Here is an 18,263-nt window from a genome sequence, read left to right on the forward strand (position 1 = left end):
GTTGTGCGGATCCCTACATCACATGACCAGTCCAAAACGATCTGCAACTTCCTCTCTGGGATCCTTTCCTTGAAGGTCACGTGTGGGGGTCTTTGGTCCTGCCTCTCAGCTGCCGGACGGGGCGGCGGGGCTGTGTTTGGCGCGGGGGCTGCTGGGTAATCCTACTCCAGAGCGGGGGAGGGGCAGGAGGAGGCGGTGGCGGAGGCGGTGGCGGCGGAGGCGGCGGCGGCAGCAACAGCAACAGCAGAAGTAGTCGTGGAGGCTGGCGCCTCCGCTGCCCACTTCGCCCAGTCTAGACCAAGCTCAGCGGCCTCCAGACATGGATCGGCGGGAGAGCCGGAGATGGTACTCCGCCGTCGCGCCTTCTTTTTCGCGGTGATCCGCCGTGGCCCGCCCATTTCCTCGTCAGTGTTGGGGCCTTCCTGGCCCTCCTCACACCCTCCCGGGACTGGCGATCGGGACATGGTCGGGGAGGTCTAGCGAAGCCGTCAGCGGAGGTGAGTGACGTGCGGCTCGGGGCTGTAGGCTCCGGCAAAGTGGCCTCAGTTGGGGTGGGCTGGGGTGAGGCAAAGCCATTCCAAGCAAGGTAGGCCCCATTTCGCCAGGTAGTGGGGGAAGCGCCCCTTTTCCTGAGCAGGAGGGGAATGAGACGGGCCCACCCTCATCTCTGGCGTAGGCAGCCGGTCCTTACTTCCACTGTCCCGCCCCCACTGCCTTTCTCCTCCAAAAGCGGCCGACATCGCCTCAGGATGTGTCTTCCTTCCCCTCTCCTCCCCCTTCCGGGAGGGTGGTAGTCGGTGGGTATTTTCTGCCTTCAGTCTGGAATTGGCTTTCTTTTTCTTCCTCCGCCCTGAATTCCCTGCCCCTTGGCTTTCGGGGAAGCTTCTTTTCTTTGGATCGTTTCCTATTCGGCGGTCTTTCTTTTATATGCTCTTTGAAGGCCTAAACCTTTCAAGGTATCTCAAGATCTGTATGCCTCTGTACTAGACAGGGTGTGTGTATGATACACACATACCCACGGCTATATATGATATGTGTGAAACACACAGATAGAGATATGTTTCCGAGTTGAAAGAATGTAAGCTGACATGCTATGGCACCACCTTTCTTTCCCAGAAGTGCTAACAAAATAGCCCGAGATAAGTGCATATAAGCCATCTCCTTTCCATCTCTTGCGTTAGTTGAGTTTAATCCTACTCCAGTGATTTACGTCAGTGCTTTGTTCCTTCCACTTTGCTTTGGCTTAAAAAAAAGTACTGAGCAACTCTTAGGATGGATCAAGCAGAGCGACTGTAGGGGAGCCTACGCATTAGTTTGGTTCTTGGAGCTTTTTTGGTTAGCATTTTCTGGTTGACATTCTGTCTTTTAAACTCTAAAGACATGTTTCTTAAGTTTCTGTGAAAATATTTTGGGATTTTAACTGACTTTTTGGAAAATAAATGCAGTAACTTGACCTTTTGAAGGAAGGTTTGTGTTACTATTTCAGCTTTCCCCATACAGAATCACAACTTGAAATGGCAGTATAACATGGATGAGGCCTCGTTTCAATAGCTCTACTTTCACCTTTAGAACTGAGGACAGGTTTATCCAAAACTTATTTGTTTCTGTCTCAGCTGCCCTTGAGTATGAACATACATAAATATTAACAAATGATTTGGGTAGATGTGAATATGATCTTCAGAGTGATATTTTCCTGAAAGTCTGTTACTGCTGTAACTGCTGCTGACATGCTTTATTGCTCTCTGTGTATGTATAGAAGACTGCTATGATTACTTACATGCATGTGAAAAAATTGACTGGCTTTAAGGAAATATTGACTCATATACCACTATAGAACTATAGCTGTACTTTGGATATAATGTAGAAAGATTTAGATGATACATTTTACATGGTACATTGTTGAACTACTAGTGTTGATAGAAAATTTAATTTTCCACTGCACCAAACTCTTTAAGTGGGACTAAACCTTATTGTATTTATTGCAATTATTTATATAATAATTGTAATCACTCAGACTTCTGTCATTAGGGATAATCTAGCTGGACTTCTTGGAATCTTCCAGGGAAATGTGAAAAATAGTTTTGTTTTGTTTTTTTTTGTTTTTTTTAATTTGAGTTTGAGCCAACTCAGTACTTCCTTTTTACTATAATGAATTCAGAGTAGTACTGTTGTTCATAAATTGAGTAGGGTCCCAAAATATTTGTTACAAGTATGTTTCATGCTTTTCTTTTTGGTTTGTCACTGTGTCTTTCATCTTCTGTGAATACCCATTTATCATGCTGGTAATTTAATCAGAATCTTTTGATTTAATTTGGTTGAATTGAAGTGAAGACCATAGCATTAAGTTAGTTTAATTCTGAATACTTCATTTTAACTGATGCCCAATTCACAGTTCAAGTTCCATGACTAGGTTGGATGGATTTCATTTTGGTATGTCATACAATATATGCTGTAAACAGCCTCTCAATTTAAAGTAAACAAAATGGACTGTATCCAATACTATTCTAACCTATTTTCAGTTTAGTGAATTTAAGTGGGACTAATACTGTATACAACCCAGTATTACTGATTGACATACCAAAACTCCAGTTTAACCAGGATTTCATAGTAGTTTTGAGATTGCACCTTCCATTATCAATTAATAGGTATAATTCTCCTGCTTTAAATCCTTCCTACAGCTGTTGTTAGCTGGGGGTAGGATGAGGGGAAGAATTGTATGGTGTAATATCTAATCCTGTATGACAGTCTTGTAAATAAACCTGCAAAAGTTACCAGGTTGCTATCCTTTGGCAGCCCACATGGTTTCTATCTTGGATCTGGAGAAGAGATGGAGCCTTGTCACTTTTAACATTCAGATTAATGCTTTAATAAAACACTGTTGTATGTTTCTCCTTTGTGGAGGGAGGAGTGATCTTAAATTAGAGCTGCAGCATGGAACCAAAGGGGTAGGGTGCTTCCCCATTCTGGTTTTTGTAAAACAAAGTTGTTGAGAGTTCTAATATGGAACACTCCATGCCATGTAACAAGTAGCTTGACAGCTTCAAACTGAATGTAATTTTATCCCTTTCATCTAGTAGTCACTACCTCATCTGTATTTGATGAAAGGGAGAATTTGGGCTTGATGTTATCAAACTGTGTACTGATAAAGTCAGGTGACCAGTGTCAGTGAAGTAAATTTTCTGAAAAGTTTTGAATTGAAAATCCATGCCCTAAATACAGTTAGGTAACCTTTTTGGGCCCATTTGACGTCTTGAAAAAGCATCCTGAACTTCACAACAAATTGCTTTGTGGACTTGTATTTGTACCTGAATTCTAAATAATTCTCTTTCTGGATTCTCATTTTTCTCCCCCACCCCCCACCACTTTCCTCTAGGCTTTTCAGTCCCTACATAGATTTCTTCCCTGCTATGCATCTTCCCTATCCCTTCCCTGAGATCTGCCCTTTCTCCTGCTTCTTCTGTCTGACTCATGCACTTTAGCAGTGAGCAGTTGGGCAGCATGGTGGGAACTGCAACACCTAAAAAACAGCACAAACAGCTTCTGCCTAGCGGAGCTCACAAAGACTGGAAAATGGAGAAGAGAGCATGGGAAAATTGATGTTAGGCAGTGAGGTGGGAACTGCAGCAAGTAGTGGCACTCATAGATAGAAAGCAGGAGGAGAAGCTAGCATTGTCATAGTGACATGGAGAGGGCAGAGGACGTGGAGAGCAGTGTGTGGTCATACCAGGGGCATCTGCAGATGCTGTGTTGCTAACCCTTGACCTGAACAGATTATTACATTTATTGGTCATTTTTAAATGTTCTATTTAGTAAAAATAAAAATTTTTTTATTTTGTTATCTGAAAAAGTATCTCAGAAGTATTTACCAGTTAGGTGAATTAATTTTGAATTACGTTTATTTTCTGCTTTTTAGCATCTTTTTTCAGACAATGCATATGATTTTTGTTAACATTTTAAATGTGCTCCTTAGGGAGTAACCCAACAAAAGCTCAATTACACTTTTAAAATGGCATATGAATTTTGTTACTAGTAATTTTTTAAACAATTGCAGTTTTAGAAAAAATAGAATTATTATATAATATTAATATAATATGGCAGGGGTGGCCTGAACAAGGCTTGGGAGCTGCATGCGATTTTTTGAGTTTATTTTACAGCTCGCCACTCCCTGCCAAGGGCACTCATGGGTGCTCACTTGCTGCTCGCCACCTGTGGTGCCTGCTTTGCTGCTCACCACCTGTCATTGCTCCCCACGGGTGCCCACTTGCAGCTCTCAAACATCTGACATTTACCGTATGTGGCTCTTCCGTTGAGCAGGTCTGGCCACTCCTTTCATATCATTGTCATATTGCAGTTTTATTCTACCTTTTTTATCTTTTGCAAGGAATCCAAGGCAGTTTACATGTTATTCCTCCATTTCATATTAGCCTCACAATAACAAGCCAGTGTGGTGGGTTAGGCTTACTGGCACAGTCAACCAGTGAGCTTCCTGGCTGAATGGACTACAGCTGGGATCTCCCTGGTCCCCAGTCCAACTGCCACACCAGCTTTGAAAAACACAGTAGTGGAAATTTTTCATATCTATTTAAAAGGCTGGGCAATAGCATTGATCTCTGAGAAATGTAAGTAGAGCTTGTAAGAAGAGCTCCTTATACTTAGTTAGCTCATCTGTCCCAGTCTTTTTCACAGTATGATGAGGTATACCAAATTCCACTGTATTGTCCTCTAGAGGTTTTTTTTTTTAAGTAGAAATGCAGGGCATTGTACCTGGAACATTACCTGTATAAAGCATATTTGCTATCACTGAGCTATAGCTTTTCACCCAAATCTGTCTGAGGGCATGGCTACATGCTGCAGACACCTTGTTGAATAGGTTTGTGTCTAATCATAGCTAGGATGGGAGACTGCCTGGGAGTCTCATGTATGCTCTTGTGTTCCATGAGGAAAAAAGGTAGGGTACATAAAAAATAAACATTTTAAAAAATATATCCTTGACTTTTTGAAATTCTGTTAAGTCTCTCTTAATGTTTTCTCTCCTTTGTAAAGGGCAGTACAGTAACAGGGAATCCATCTTAATTTATCATGTCCTTCAATACAGAAGTGCAAAATAAAGACTGAAGATCTTTTGAATCTGTAATTTGTTTTTAATCTATCTTGTTTTCACTATTTTGCTTATTTTTCTGTTAATTGAATATGACCCTAATATTTCAATGCCTCACCACATTTAAGTGTTTTGTAAGTTTAAAAAAATCTTAAAATAAAAGCTAACTCATCTTTTTGAATTACTGCTTTCTCTTGTGTTGGACTCCTCCTTACTGACCTGACATCTTGCTTATACATGACCTGGGTATCTACCTCTTGCTCCATTCTGTGCCAGAGCTGATGAAGGAGAGTTGAACTTTAATGTAGCTAGTGTTGCCTCCACATTTCTCACCACAATCTGAAAGTAGTATTTGGTCTGCTTTACAACTGGGTGAAGATTGAGAAGACTGTTGTTAATACTTGGTGTCAGTTTAGTGAGATCAAAAAAGTGTAGATGATGATGATGACGGGTTTAGATGGGAATTTGAAAATCTATTTGTATTGTTTGGCAAGGGTGAAAAATTGATCCTGATATCTGTTTGAAGATCTGAGGTCTGGTTGTATATTGTCTAGACCCTGGTTAATTTTTTAATAGTTTGTGTGGTAATTCTTAAGTTGTTGCAGTTTGGCTTTCTATGCAGTTGATCACAGTTTAAATAGAAATATCTTATATGCACCTAAACGATAACAGCCAGTGTGGAGAAGCTATAAATCCAGTGACTTAAGCAGCTGTTCTATCAGAATGCCCATGAATGCCCAAAATGAGACTTATAGGCTTCCAGTGTAGAATGGGAAAAATGGCAGGGCAGTCATTGCCTCCCTGTCCTCCTGCTTTGTCTTTTCAGTAGATGAGCTTTTTTACCCATCTACCTGGAGTGTAATGGAATGGAAGGAAGCATAACTATTAGTATACATCCCAGGTGATGTACTGCTTTTACTGGAATTGAAATACTTAAGTCATTGGACTTCTTTGAACATCAGTTTCTAATAACAAAGTTAGATGGTCAACTTCAATTGAAAGAGGGCCACCCAAAGGCACAGCAGCAATTTCTCAGATTCCATAGGTGTGCGGGGGGGGGGTGTTCATGTGTGTGTACGTGTGTGTGCTTGTACATTAAAATCAGATTTTTAAAGCTGGAGCAAAAACAGCAGTGTGAACTTTAGCTTCTGCAGAATGTTGAGAGCAGAGAGTTCAGAAAATTTTATAACTCAGTGCATTTTCTGGAATGTGAACTTCCAGGTTCTCTTGGATACCAAAGGAGGAATTTCTGTTTTCAACCTCATGGGAAAGGAGCATGCTGCTGCTCTTCAGAGTTATGTTGAAATCTTAGATTTCTCTGTTTTATATGGACAGCTTTCCTTTCTCCACAAGGAAGAGTATAAAGGAGTTGGAGGATTAACAAATTGGTTAAGCCTAGTAGTTGAGTCTATGGTTGAGGGTGGTTCAGCCATGAAAAATGGAGGCGTGGGAATGCTGAGAATGGAGGAAGCAAGCCTGCTTGAACCCTTCATAGTTTATAGCATTCTTGATTATCATTAAGACAGGGCAGAAATGTACCACACATATAGGTTTCTTCTACATGACTTCCCCACAGCTATGTAGTAGTAAAGCAGTTAGGTTCATGTCTTGCCTCCAACTTTAGCACTGTGTAGTACAGTGGGGAAAGGTTTCAGGAGAATGCTAGATCCAGACAGTGCTGCAAGGTTCTTCCAGGCTGGTTGAAGCCTTGAACACGAGAACTCATGTTAGGAGATAGAAATGTGCTGCAACATTTTGTTGTGTGCTATGATAGTAGTAATTTCTTTCAAGAAATATTACATAAGATTGGGTGCCTTCTAGCTTCATTAAACTTTGGAAATGCCCCAGTTATAAAAATGAATTACACCAATTACATGGTTTCACTTTAAATGGTGCTTTTACATATATGATTTACTAAATAGTTGTAAACTAAGCAATATTGTTTTTATTAATGAACTGAGGTCCTCAGAACAAGTATGTATGATCTTTGACATGCTCCATCTAAGCTGAACACTTCCTAACCATGTATGGTGGTTCATCTAGGGTTTGATAAATCTCATCCTTTGATGTCTGCAAGAGACTGAAAAAACAGAGGACTTTTCAAGACTGTATAAGGCCATTACAAATTGCCTGTCTAGTGTGTTTAGTTGAAATTGTACATGATTGTTGTAGAATAACTATCTTCCAAAAGACAATCTTTCAATTGGATTTTATCTCTCTGTTCTTCATTCATATTTGAGAAATGATTTATTTCCATAGAAAAGCTTCCTTAATTCAGTGTGTATAGTAGGGGCATTGATTCAGTTTAGAGACAACATGTGTAACTTATATCTGAAAAGTTTGTATAAGAAAAACTAAGTATGTAAACTTATTTTAAAATCACACAATCCAATTTAATTTTTAAAAATATATGTTTTTAAAAAATCATAGATTTTTTTCTGCCATGTTATATTGGCCTTCTGTCTTAACTGATTCTTTTGTCTTGCTTGGCCCAGATCCTATTCACACATAACTGCTGACTCTAGGTTAAATAGCCCATAGTTAGCTATAGTTGTTCCAGAGCAAGTGCCTTGTCACTTCCACTTTACGTGTGATTTTAGGAACAACCCAGGAACCACGATGTGTCATTGCATTAAAGCTTTCAGTTGTTTAACTCTTAAAGGAAAAGAGGGACTGGGCAAGTAGAGCAAGGATAGCATGTGTTTGGAAATATGTAAGATTGTGTTGCAGTAGCCACTTTAATAGGAAGGATCTAAATATGAGTTCTGAAATACTTATTATAGTGTATTATTTCCATTATTCTGCTTTCCACTATGTTGCCCTCTTAATTAATCGTAGTGATGGTTTGTGTGAATGGGTCTAACTTTCTTCTCCCAGTGGTATCTCTTCAATTTTAGAAGTTAATTTATCTGCTTGCCTTCTTTCTCATGTATGCTTCTTCATATTCAGCTATCTTTGGTGTCACACATTTGTCATAGTACACCTCCTATCCTACTACTTTGTTGTTGTTTTTTTTCATACTCTTCAACTTTATTTTTTGGGCCTTTTAGATGCCTCCTCTAAATACAGTTAAGCTGCAGTGCAGTGTTTCTTTCACTGTCCCTAGTCCCAGGTCATTTTCTTAGGACTCTTTCAGAATCCTGCTGCAGTTATGCTCAGCTGTATCCAGATCTGATTGAACAGGATGACCTTCTAAGCTCCAGCTTTTTTAGAGCCCCACTGCCACTATTTGTTGCACTTCCTTGACAGTTGCTGTCTTAACCAATATTCTCCTCCAGTGAGGTATGTCTCAGTGTGAGTGAAGAAGATATGCAGAGATCAAGTGATGCTGGGCCAAGTAACTTATGCCTTTGTAAAAACATTGGTTAACCCTATTTGGGTTGCAGCAAGAATAGTTACAGGTTATGTAATATAAAATCTTTAAATGACTTTCCCATTATTTTAACCCTTGTGTAGAATACTGAATTTTACTTTTAATTATCAGTTTTTTTAGCATTGTGTCAACAAGGTAGCCTACTACTTTGGAAAAAGCAATTGTTCAAATTAAATTCTGTTAAACCCCTGTGCTCATCACACTATAAATGAATTACCTATTGCTGCATAATTGCTCAGCTAAACCAGGGTGTACAACTCTACATGTCAGGTATTCTCTTAGCTCAAGGGGTGCTATAATTTAAGCACAGATAAAGCGTTTTCCTTATTCCAACCCTGTTTTCTCATGAACCCATTCTCTGTTAAACCTCTATTTCATTTTGTATCCTATAGCACAGGGGTCTCAAACTCGCGGCCCGCAGGCCAATTGCGGCCCGTGGGACGATATTTTGTGGGCCCCACTTGATATCAAAGTTTAGTGATAGTGCGGCCCGCGCGTTTTTCTCACACGCACCTGCGTGAGTCGTCGCCCTGGGCGCAATGCTCCCTCTAAGCTGCGCGCCGGGAGGGGCGGGGCCCGGGGGAGGGGCCCTGCGGCCTTCAAAGCGCCGGTGGCGCCCGGGCCGGCCTCCGGGAGCCACGCGGGATGAGCGGCCCACCACCACCGCTTGATGCGGCCCAGCCTCACCCAGACTCTGCTTCCAGCGGCCCCCAGGTCAGTTGAGTTTGAGACCCCTGCTAAAGCATCTTCTGTTTTCTCAGATTCACTGCTGCTCTTGAGCCTTTTAATTTTTTCTCTGCATTCTAGTCTGTTAACATCATCATGCCCTTCTCACTTGACACCGATACACCATTTATTACCGCTCCCCTCATTGTGTAGTGTCTGCACTACTATCTCTCTTCTTCCCTTTTGCTCCCTATCTTTGTTGGTATTCCTACTAGTGTTACAGATTTCTCTGTGCGAATTAAACTGGCTTTGCATCAGAACACTTCAGCTTGAAATGACATCCTGGACAGTGATTTAATTTAGTATGTTTATTTGACTTGAAGTTAGTAAACAAAGCTAACAAAATACCCATATTATTTTTATTGAGACATTTGTAAGAGTTTAAACACAATAGCATGTACTTCCCTTACATTGCTTAAATGTAGCGAACAAAACAAAGATACTGAAAATTGTTGACATGCAAACTCAGCTTTCCCCAAATTCGTGCCCTCCAGATGTGTCAGACTCCCCTAGTTGTCATGATTGGCTGGCTGAGATGCTGGGAGCTGTGGTCAGTACATTTGTGGGGTACCAGTTTGGGAAAGGCTGAACTGTGCTTGATAGATACAGTCTTGCAGGTATAATCTCAGGATATTTTATTTCTATTAACAGAATTTTTTCTGTAGAAAACAGCACTGGAAAGTTTTCCATTCTACTTCTTTATTACTGTTAATTACGTACATGTGTGTATGTACATCCACAGCTGTATGCACCTCTTCCTTCCATCATAGATCTGTACATAGGCTTCCAGCATTTTGACTTCATACACCTTCAGATCAGGATTGGAGAACCTTTGATCCTCCCATTCTTTAATTACAGTGCCTGTCATCTTTGACTTTTGTCTATGTGGGCTGAGGCTGGTGGAACTTGAATCCAACAATATTCAAAATGCTGCAGGTTGCCAGCTGCTGATTTAGACCATACCCTGAAGGGTTGCTGAGGTGGCTTCCAGTCCCTCAGCAGTTCACACCTTGAGAAAGTCTTCGTTGCAGGTAGCTGTGTAACATGGCTTTTACTGACTACAGTAGATTGGAAAGCCTGCTGCTACCTCTCCCACACAACTTTGCATCCATGAAGGAGGAGAGCAATATGGACATAGAAATTCTCTAGATTCTACTTTATGGGGTTTTTTTACAGGTCTTACATAATTCCCTTTAAGAGATTGGTGTCTTTAATTTCCCTGAGGGGTTTCGTTTTCTCATTGTGTAGGGCTGAGATTTTATTCTAATTAGAAAAACACAAAACTTGACTATAAATCTAGACATACACTTTAAATCTGACTCTTTCAATATTGCTGTTCATTATCTGGGTATCATAGAGAACATTGAAATAACACAATCATAGCCGCGGGGTTAGCCAGATTGGGAAGTTGGGAGGAAAGAGTTTATTTATTGAAAAGCAGCATAAGTAAAAGTTAAGTGCCTGCCTTGAGAAGCTTATAGTCATTGTTAGACTGGGAAGAGAGACAGAAGAAGGGTGAGGGAGACATGGGTAAGAATCTGTGAATACAAGTAAATGTAGTGGTATGTGTTTTCACTTGATTTCACTGGGAAATGTGGGCCAGAGGCTTTGCAGAAGAGAAGTGCTTTGTGTAGAGGTTTGAAAACAATTTGAGAGTGAGGAGAGGGGTTGAGAATGCCAAATGCTAATGGAAGGACATAGGTAGTCATTACTCTTAAGAAGTAATATAGTCAGTTGCGACAATATGTCAAGGCTTCAACTTGTGATCATATAATATCTGAACTTTGGCAAAGTTCAGAAAGTCTGCGTAGGAAAGTTTATCCTTTTAGGAGACTGAGTCAATTTTTTAAGGACATAGTTGGGACCCAAATGTTGCTTTTTTTTGCAATGTAGTCAAATAATCATAAAGCGGAGTCCCTGAGGATTTTACTCTGCTTAGCCAGTGGCTAATAGTGGGTGGTGCTCACCTCCATTTCTAAGGCTGTGAGCCTGCACTGTCCAAAGATGATTCCATGGTCATGTGGCCAGCATGACATCATGGAGCACTGTTTCTTTCCCTCCAAGATGGTACCTGTTTATCTACTCTCATCACATGCTTTTGAACTGCTAGGTTGGCTAGTAGATGGGGCGAACGACAGGAGCTCGCTCCATCTTGCAGAGACTGGGCTTGAACTGTTGTTGTGCTTGCAATTTCTGGCTGACAGTTCCCACATCATTAAGCCACTGTGCCACCGCTTAATACTCTAGAGAAATTTCTAAAATTGATTGTGTAGTTATATGAAGGCTGGACTGTAAAGAAAAAATACTCTAGTGGTACTAAAAATAAAATTTCTGAGCATTAACAGTTCCATTAATTCCAGTGCATTTCTGTAACACTTCCTATTGCCATAATGATTTCTTAATTATCTGATGCATATCTAATAGCATTAGTGAAAATATTTGATTACATGACTATATTTATAAGATGGTTGTGAATAAGAAATGATGGGTAGTGTTGGAAACATAATGTAGAATTTATTTGCCATACTTGAAATTATAGGACAATATAGTATCTCTACATCCTGTTGATCCTTATTTATTCTTGTTAACTCTTTATGAAAATAAAACTAATGCATTGGGAATTGATAGAAATACATTACAAATTCATATGTATTCAGGAAAATAAAAAAAATGGTTACAGAAATGGTACGTGCTAATCACTTCTCTGTCGATGTAAAAACTAAAAATCTAAATGTGAGATCTTCTGGAATGATATTTCTCCAATCTGTAAAGAGGATTCTCTTCTCTTGCTCCTTCCAAGGAGGGGAAGACAAGACTTTCTAACTAAAGTTTATCCTGTAGGATCATAGAATAGTAGAGTCCCTCTCAACTGTGTCATCTGCAATATCTAGGGATATTGATAAAAGGCTCTGAGAGCATAATTTATTTCTGCCCAAAATGAGAGTTTTTTTGGGGATTGAGAATTTTATTGTCTGTGGAGTCACAGAAAACTACAGAATCATAACTTAATGCATTTGGAATAGTAAGTTATATATTGTGATAAGGTTGAGAACAGTCTAAATATTTTCCCCAGGATGAAATTAACATTATTAAAAAAAGAAATGGGACAAAATAGTGTGGTTCATTTCAAACGTAGCAAATTTTGACCTTTTGGTTTAGTCAGAATAGCTCTGGAATACTTTTTCAGTGAGCTCCAAAGGAAAAGAGGAATTGGTGAAAATTGCCTCTTATCTCTTCCCTCAGTGAGAGCATTCTGTGAGTAGAGGCATGTTTGTGAGAACTTTGGGCACAAGCCAATATGTTTTACCAAGTGGGTTGAATTCTATACACATTTGAGGAATTTTAATTGATCTTAATGAAAACGTGATTACACCTTGCAGTTTGGATGAAATCTAGCATGCAGTCATCTGTGAACATTGTTTTCAAAACTGCCCTGAAAATTGAGTCACATATTAAACTATCCTAATGGCTTTATCATTTTGTAGCACTGTAATTCTGTTAGAAAAGGAAACATAGCTACCACACGCAGTTAAATTTCTCAGTTGATTCAAGAAACAACTTAGCTAAAATACTGTGCAAGCATTTGTAATGTCTATAAGAGATAAAGCAGTAGGAACTTACTTTTAAGAGCTCTGCTCAATCTTAATTATGAAAGTAATTGTTACTTGCTTTTGACAATAGGTATCAACAACTGAGTGTATTTCGACTCTTCATTTGAGCTTCTTGATTATCTCATTGTGCAAATGTGTTTAGCTCTAGCTTTCAAGTGCAATTTGTAGTTTAGTTCAAAGGGATGTTTTCTACTCAGTGCAACATAGATTTTTGTAGCATACTAGCTTAGAATTCGTAGAATATTTCTAAAAGCATTTTGAATCTGCTGTAAAATTGGTAACTAATTGCAATTGTAATTTGGTGGATAGACAGACATCCTGTTGAATATGTGTCTGTAGCACTTGCAGTTTGGTGTGACAGCTAGTTATTTATAGTATCTGGAGCTTATTTATCATTCATTGCCAAATTTTAGCAAACAAGGCACAAGTTACATCATGTCTATTCCATTGGCACTAAAAGCAATGAGTCATTTGTGTTTTTGCTTATGAAGACTTTTAAACAACCATCCCAAAACCCTCAACTACTAAGGTGGCATTTTCTGTATGGAGGTACTTCAGAAAATTCTAAGACTGGAAGTTCAAGTGATGGTGTGCTTTTTCACCGTGTGAAAAATGCACACCTGGGTGCCATGTACTTTTTGGGTATGTTGTGCGATTCCATCAGACACTTGCAACCAAGTAAAGACTACAGTGTCATGGTAAACACATGCTTTGCATGTGAATGTTCCCCAGTTCTGTCCCTGACACCTTAAGTTATGTCTGGAAAAGATTTTGTTTTGTTATTAGTATTTATTAGATTTATATCTTGTCCTCTTCCCTTCCTAAGTGCTCTAGGCAGCTTACAAAATCCCCTTCTTCTCAATCTTACCCTCACAACAAAAAACCTATGCGATAAATTAGGCTGAGAGTGGCCCAAAGTCATCTACTGAGCTCCATGGCTGAGTGGGGACGAGGACCCAAATTGCCTGAGTTCCAGTTCCACTCTCTTCACCACTACATCTCACTAGTTCTCAGACTGGAACCTCCATAATCCTGGACCATTGAACATACTGACTGGCTCTTATAGAATCTGTACTCCAAAATACCTGAAGAGTACCAGGTTACCTACCCCTGTCCTAGTATAGACAAGAATGAATTGATGGACCAGTGATCTAACTCTATGTAAAGTTACTGGGTATGTTTGCACATAACAACTGTGCTGGAGATTGCTTGTTGTCATGTGTGAGTTCAGCAAAAATGCAGAGGCATGGCGCATTTGGTTACCATGAATCTCTCCAGAGAATCAGTGGTTTGTTCTAAGTTTTCCATGTTTCAGCACTGCTTGTTATGTGTCATGACATGTTTTTGGCAGTTCCCCTGTTTACAGAACCAAATTTGGCAGCAAGAGCAGCAGGGGCCTCTTCAGCCACCATTTTCTGCTGCCCTTTTCTGTCTAGCAACTACTGGGTTGGCTGTCTCTATGCTACTTGTCTTCTCTCCTGAGATGTGTTCATGATGCTCAGTCACCCCTCTTCACCATGCATGCCTCATCTCACCTCATTAAGATGTCATGCTAGCCTTGCAGAATGGGCAGATTGGTAAGGGATCATGAGGTGAGGCGAGGCTGGCTTTGTGGCAAGACAGGCAAGGTGGGCATCTTGGTGAGACAGGGTAGTGAGGCAGGTGTCACTACAAGGCAGGTGGGTAGACATCGAGGAGTATGCCACTGGGAAGGTAGGCAGGGAACTCCACCAGGAGCTGTGACTATGAGTATAGCCATGGCACTCCTGCCCAGTCATTGTCCTGTGCTGGAGCAGTTCATGGGCAATAAGTAAGGCCTTGTCAGGGTGAGCGTCCCAAGAAGCCCAAGTTTCCTGCTGTGCCTCCCACCTTCTGCCCTGCTTTCACCCTATGCTTGTCAATCCAGGGGACTCCCCACAAGTCTTGCTTTCTCCCCCCACAAGCAGCCTGCCAACAGTTTCTAGGGCAAGATGCCTGCACAGGCATCCTTGGGAAAATGTGCCTGATATGGCATATTCCCTTCCATCCATGGCGCTGGTGCCCACACTGCTGCCCTCCATGTGCTAGTCTGCCTGGGGGAGGCAGCCCTGGAAGCATGTGGAAATTGGTCACATAGGTGTTGGGCACATGTGCAGGAAGGGAAGAGGGTGAGGTGTGGGGGTGCATCCGTCTACCTGGTCATGGACTGTAACAGCAGCTAGGTGTGCTGCTCTCTTGCACCTGCAGAGCAGTTGTCCTACAGTTATGAGTAGATGGTAGCTCTGTGGAGCAGTAGGAAAAAAAGAGGGGGCAGTTGGCCGAGAATACCCCTAGGGGAGTGTGTGAGCTAGTGGGGGAGAAACAGGTGAGGCAAGCAGAAGTGGTGCATGTTGGGATTGTTTCCTAGCCATGTGAACTGATGGGATATGTGCCCCCATTTGGAGAGAAGATGGAGGTATATGGAAACTCTTCATGTGTAGTTACCATGTAAATGTGTGAGCACAGGACAGAAGGGGAGAGATTATGCATGTGGCTTGGCTTAGCATTATGTGTGAACATAGCCGCAGTATTTCTTATACAATACTGTAGTTTAGAATGTCTTGGTACCTACAGTGAGTAGGAGATAATTTAAACTCTATTCTTGGATTTATTTGCATATGATGCTGTTGATCTCACCAAAAGGCAGAGCATGTATGTAGTATGTTCTTTATTTTATTAAATGAAGACAGAATGACTTACATGGATAAGAAATATAAGCTTGTAAAGGCAAAGGTCAAGTTTTCCTATGACATTAAATCCAGTTGTGTCTGACTCTAGGGGGTGGTGCTCATCTCTGTTTCTTAGCTGAGGGGGGCAGTGTTTGTCTGCAGGCAGTTTCCATGGTCATGTGGCTAGCATGACTAAATGTTGAGGTACATGGAATGTTGTTACCCCTTCCCACTGAAGTTGTACCTATTTCTCCACTTGCAATAGCATGTGTTCAGACTGCTAGGCTGGGAGGAGCTGGGACAAAGCAAAGGTAGCTCACCCTGCATTTGGATTCAAACCTTTCACTCGACCAGCTCAGTGAATCAGCAGATTGAACCACTGTGCCACTCGTGTCCATAAACTTTTACAGTTGGACAAAATCTAGGTGCTAAATGCTAAATTTCAGAAGTGTTCACTTTCTCCTTATCACAAAGCTTGTTAGCTATTTAAAGTTGCTGTCATCAGTTCATAGTGCTTGTCTGGCTAGAACACTGTTTCATTCTTTCTTGAGTCTTAGGGTGGCACACAGGGTTCAAAACTAAAACACAGAAATATTAATGAAACTGAAAATTGAGGTCTCATGATATAAAGGCTGCTATTTTAATTTTTATTAAGAAATGCTAGTAATGGAAACAGGCTTTGTGCTTTTAGAAAAATATGACTCAGGGTGACACAGAGGCTCAATTCAAATTATCGGATGAACTTGTGCACCTACACATAGCTCCTTTGCTCTTTCCTTGGTACAAGCAAGGAAATAAGCCAGGAGGCAGCAGTTAACCATGTCTTCCCATTATGCTTGCACAAGAGACTGCGGTTAATTATTTCCATACAATCCAGAATATTCTGAAGTTGGTATCCAAATCCTGGCTTGGTTGCAAGCCATTAAGTGTAATTCCTGGTTTGAACATTAGAGGAAACTATGGATGAAAACCTTAATGTTGTGAGGGAGGTTGAAAGTGATAGAGAAGGCAAGAACTATGCCAACAGAAGGCAATGATAAACCACTCCTGAACATTTTTATCTTGTAAATCCAAATGAATCAAGAAATAGTGCCAGAAGATGTTGCCCCAAGTCAGAAAGCACTCAGCCTGCTACTGGGGAAGAACAAAGGACATGTATAAATAACACTTTTGCTAATGATACTGCTAGTTCAAAGCCAAAAAAGTCTAGTGCAGACATGCACAGAAATAAAAGGAAACTCCAATGCTGCACAGCACATACATGGAATGTGAGAAGAATGAGTCAAGGCAAACTGGAAAGTGTAAAGTGAGAAATTGAACTGTTAAATATTGTAGTACTTTGGGTGAGTGAATTAAAGTAGACTTGCAGTGGGGCATTTCAGACGAACACAAAGTATTATACTCTGGAAACAAACTGAGAAGACATGGAGTGGCTCTAATACTGAGGCAAGATGTATCATAAGCAGTTAGGAGCTATAACTGGTATCTGGCATCTGGCTCAGCACCGTCCACGCCTGGATGGGAGGGGAGGGGGGTCACTTTGGTTTACCGAGCCTCCATCTCCCTCGCGGGGCTTCCAGTCCCTTCGAGGCCAGGGCTGGAGTGCCTCTACTTGGTGTTGGGCGACCGAGACAGAGTGGGGATTCTGTTGGTGTACCGTGCACCCTTCTGCCCAACAGTCTCCCTGCCTGAACTGACGGAGATCGTCTCGGACCTGGTGTTGAGGACCCCCAGGATGTTGGTCCTGGGGGACTTCAATCTCCATGCCGAGACTGGTCTGACTGGGGCGGCTCAGGACTTCATGGCCTCCATGACGGCCATGGGGCTGTCTCAACATGTCACAGGCCCAACCCATGAATGTGGACACACTCTGGACCTGGTTTTCTCGACGGGGCAGGAAGAGGGTGGTCTGAGGGTGAGGAATTTATGTCTGACACCCCTGTCATGGTCAGATCACTTCCTCGTGAGGTTTGTGCTTGAGAGTGGCCTCTCCCTCTGTAAAGGTGTGGACCCGATTGTGTGGGTCTGCCCCCAGAGCCAGATGGATCCAGACAGATTCCTGAAGGCCCTGGGGGAGTTTCGGGCTGACAAGACTGGTGCTCCTGTCGAGGCTCTGGTCGAACTATGGAATGGGGAGATGACTAGGGCTGTTGACACAATCGCTCCTAAGCGTCCTCTCCTGCCAGGCAGAGCCCACTCTTCCCCTTGGTATACATCTGAATTGCGGGCGATGAAGCAGGCCGGGAGACGGCTAGAGCGTAGGTGGAGGAGATCATGGGATGAATCTGACCGAACACACTTAAGAGCCCATTATTGGGCCTATGCTGTGGCGGTGAGGGCGGCGAAAAAGAAATTCTCCGTTTCCATTGCCTCCTCAAAATGCTGTCTGGCGGCGCTATTTCGGGTGGTACAAGTGCTGGTCCGTCCTGGCCCTAAGAAAGATCTGGTTCCACCCTTGAAGGCCTGCTGTGATGACTTTGCCAAGCATTTCAGGGAGAAAATCGCTCAGACTCTACTAGTGATTCAGAGGCTTCTGGGGAGATACCAATGTCGCCATCTGGTCCAAAATTAATGGATGAATTTTAGTTATTGCGGCCTGATGATGTGGACAAGGTGATTGGACGAGTACGTCCCACCACTTGCCTATTGGACCCTTGCCCATCTTGGTTAATAAACAACGCCAAGCACGGGATTGGGACCTGGATCTTGGAAGTAGTTAACGCTTCTCTGAGGGAGGGTCTGGTACCTGCCCCTTTAAAGGAGGTGGT

General features: G+C 41.8%; 1 protein-coding gene across 2 annotated transcripts in view; it reads left to right on the top strand.

The window, feature by feature from the left end:
- The first annotated feature begins 192 nt into the window (after positions 1-192).
- Positions 193-18,263, top strand: part of AFF4 (AF4/FMR2 family member 4) — an 81,979-nt gene continuing 63,908 nt past the window's right edge. Inside the window, exon 1 of one of the 2 annotated variants that reach the window (XM_044454572.1) lies at positions 193-497. The gene's annotated coding sequence lies outside the window, so the exon portion shown is untranslated. Of the gene's footprint in view, positions 498-713; positions 798-18,263 lie in introns of those variants that run through there. The other variant, XM_044454573.1, reaches the window with a different exon arrangement.

This window comes from Varanus komodoensis, unplaced genomic scaffold (assembly GCF_004798865.1).
Source record: "Varanus komodoensis strain SLA01 unplaced genomic scaffold, ASM479886v1 scaffold7_3, whole genome shotgun sequence".
Taxonomy (NCBI): domain Eukaryota; kingdom Metazoa; phylum Chordata; class Lepidosauria; order Squamata; family Varanidae; genus Varanus; species Varanus komodoensis.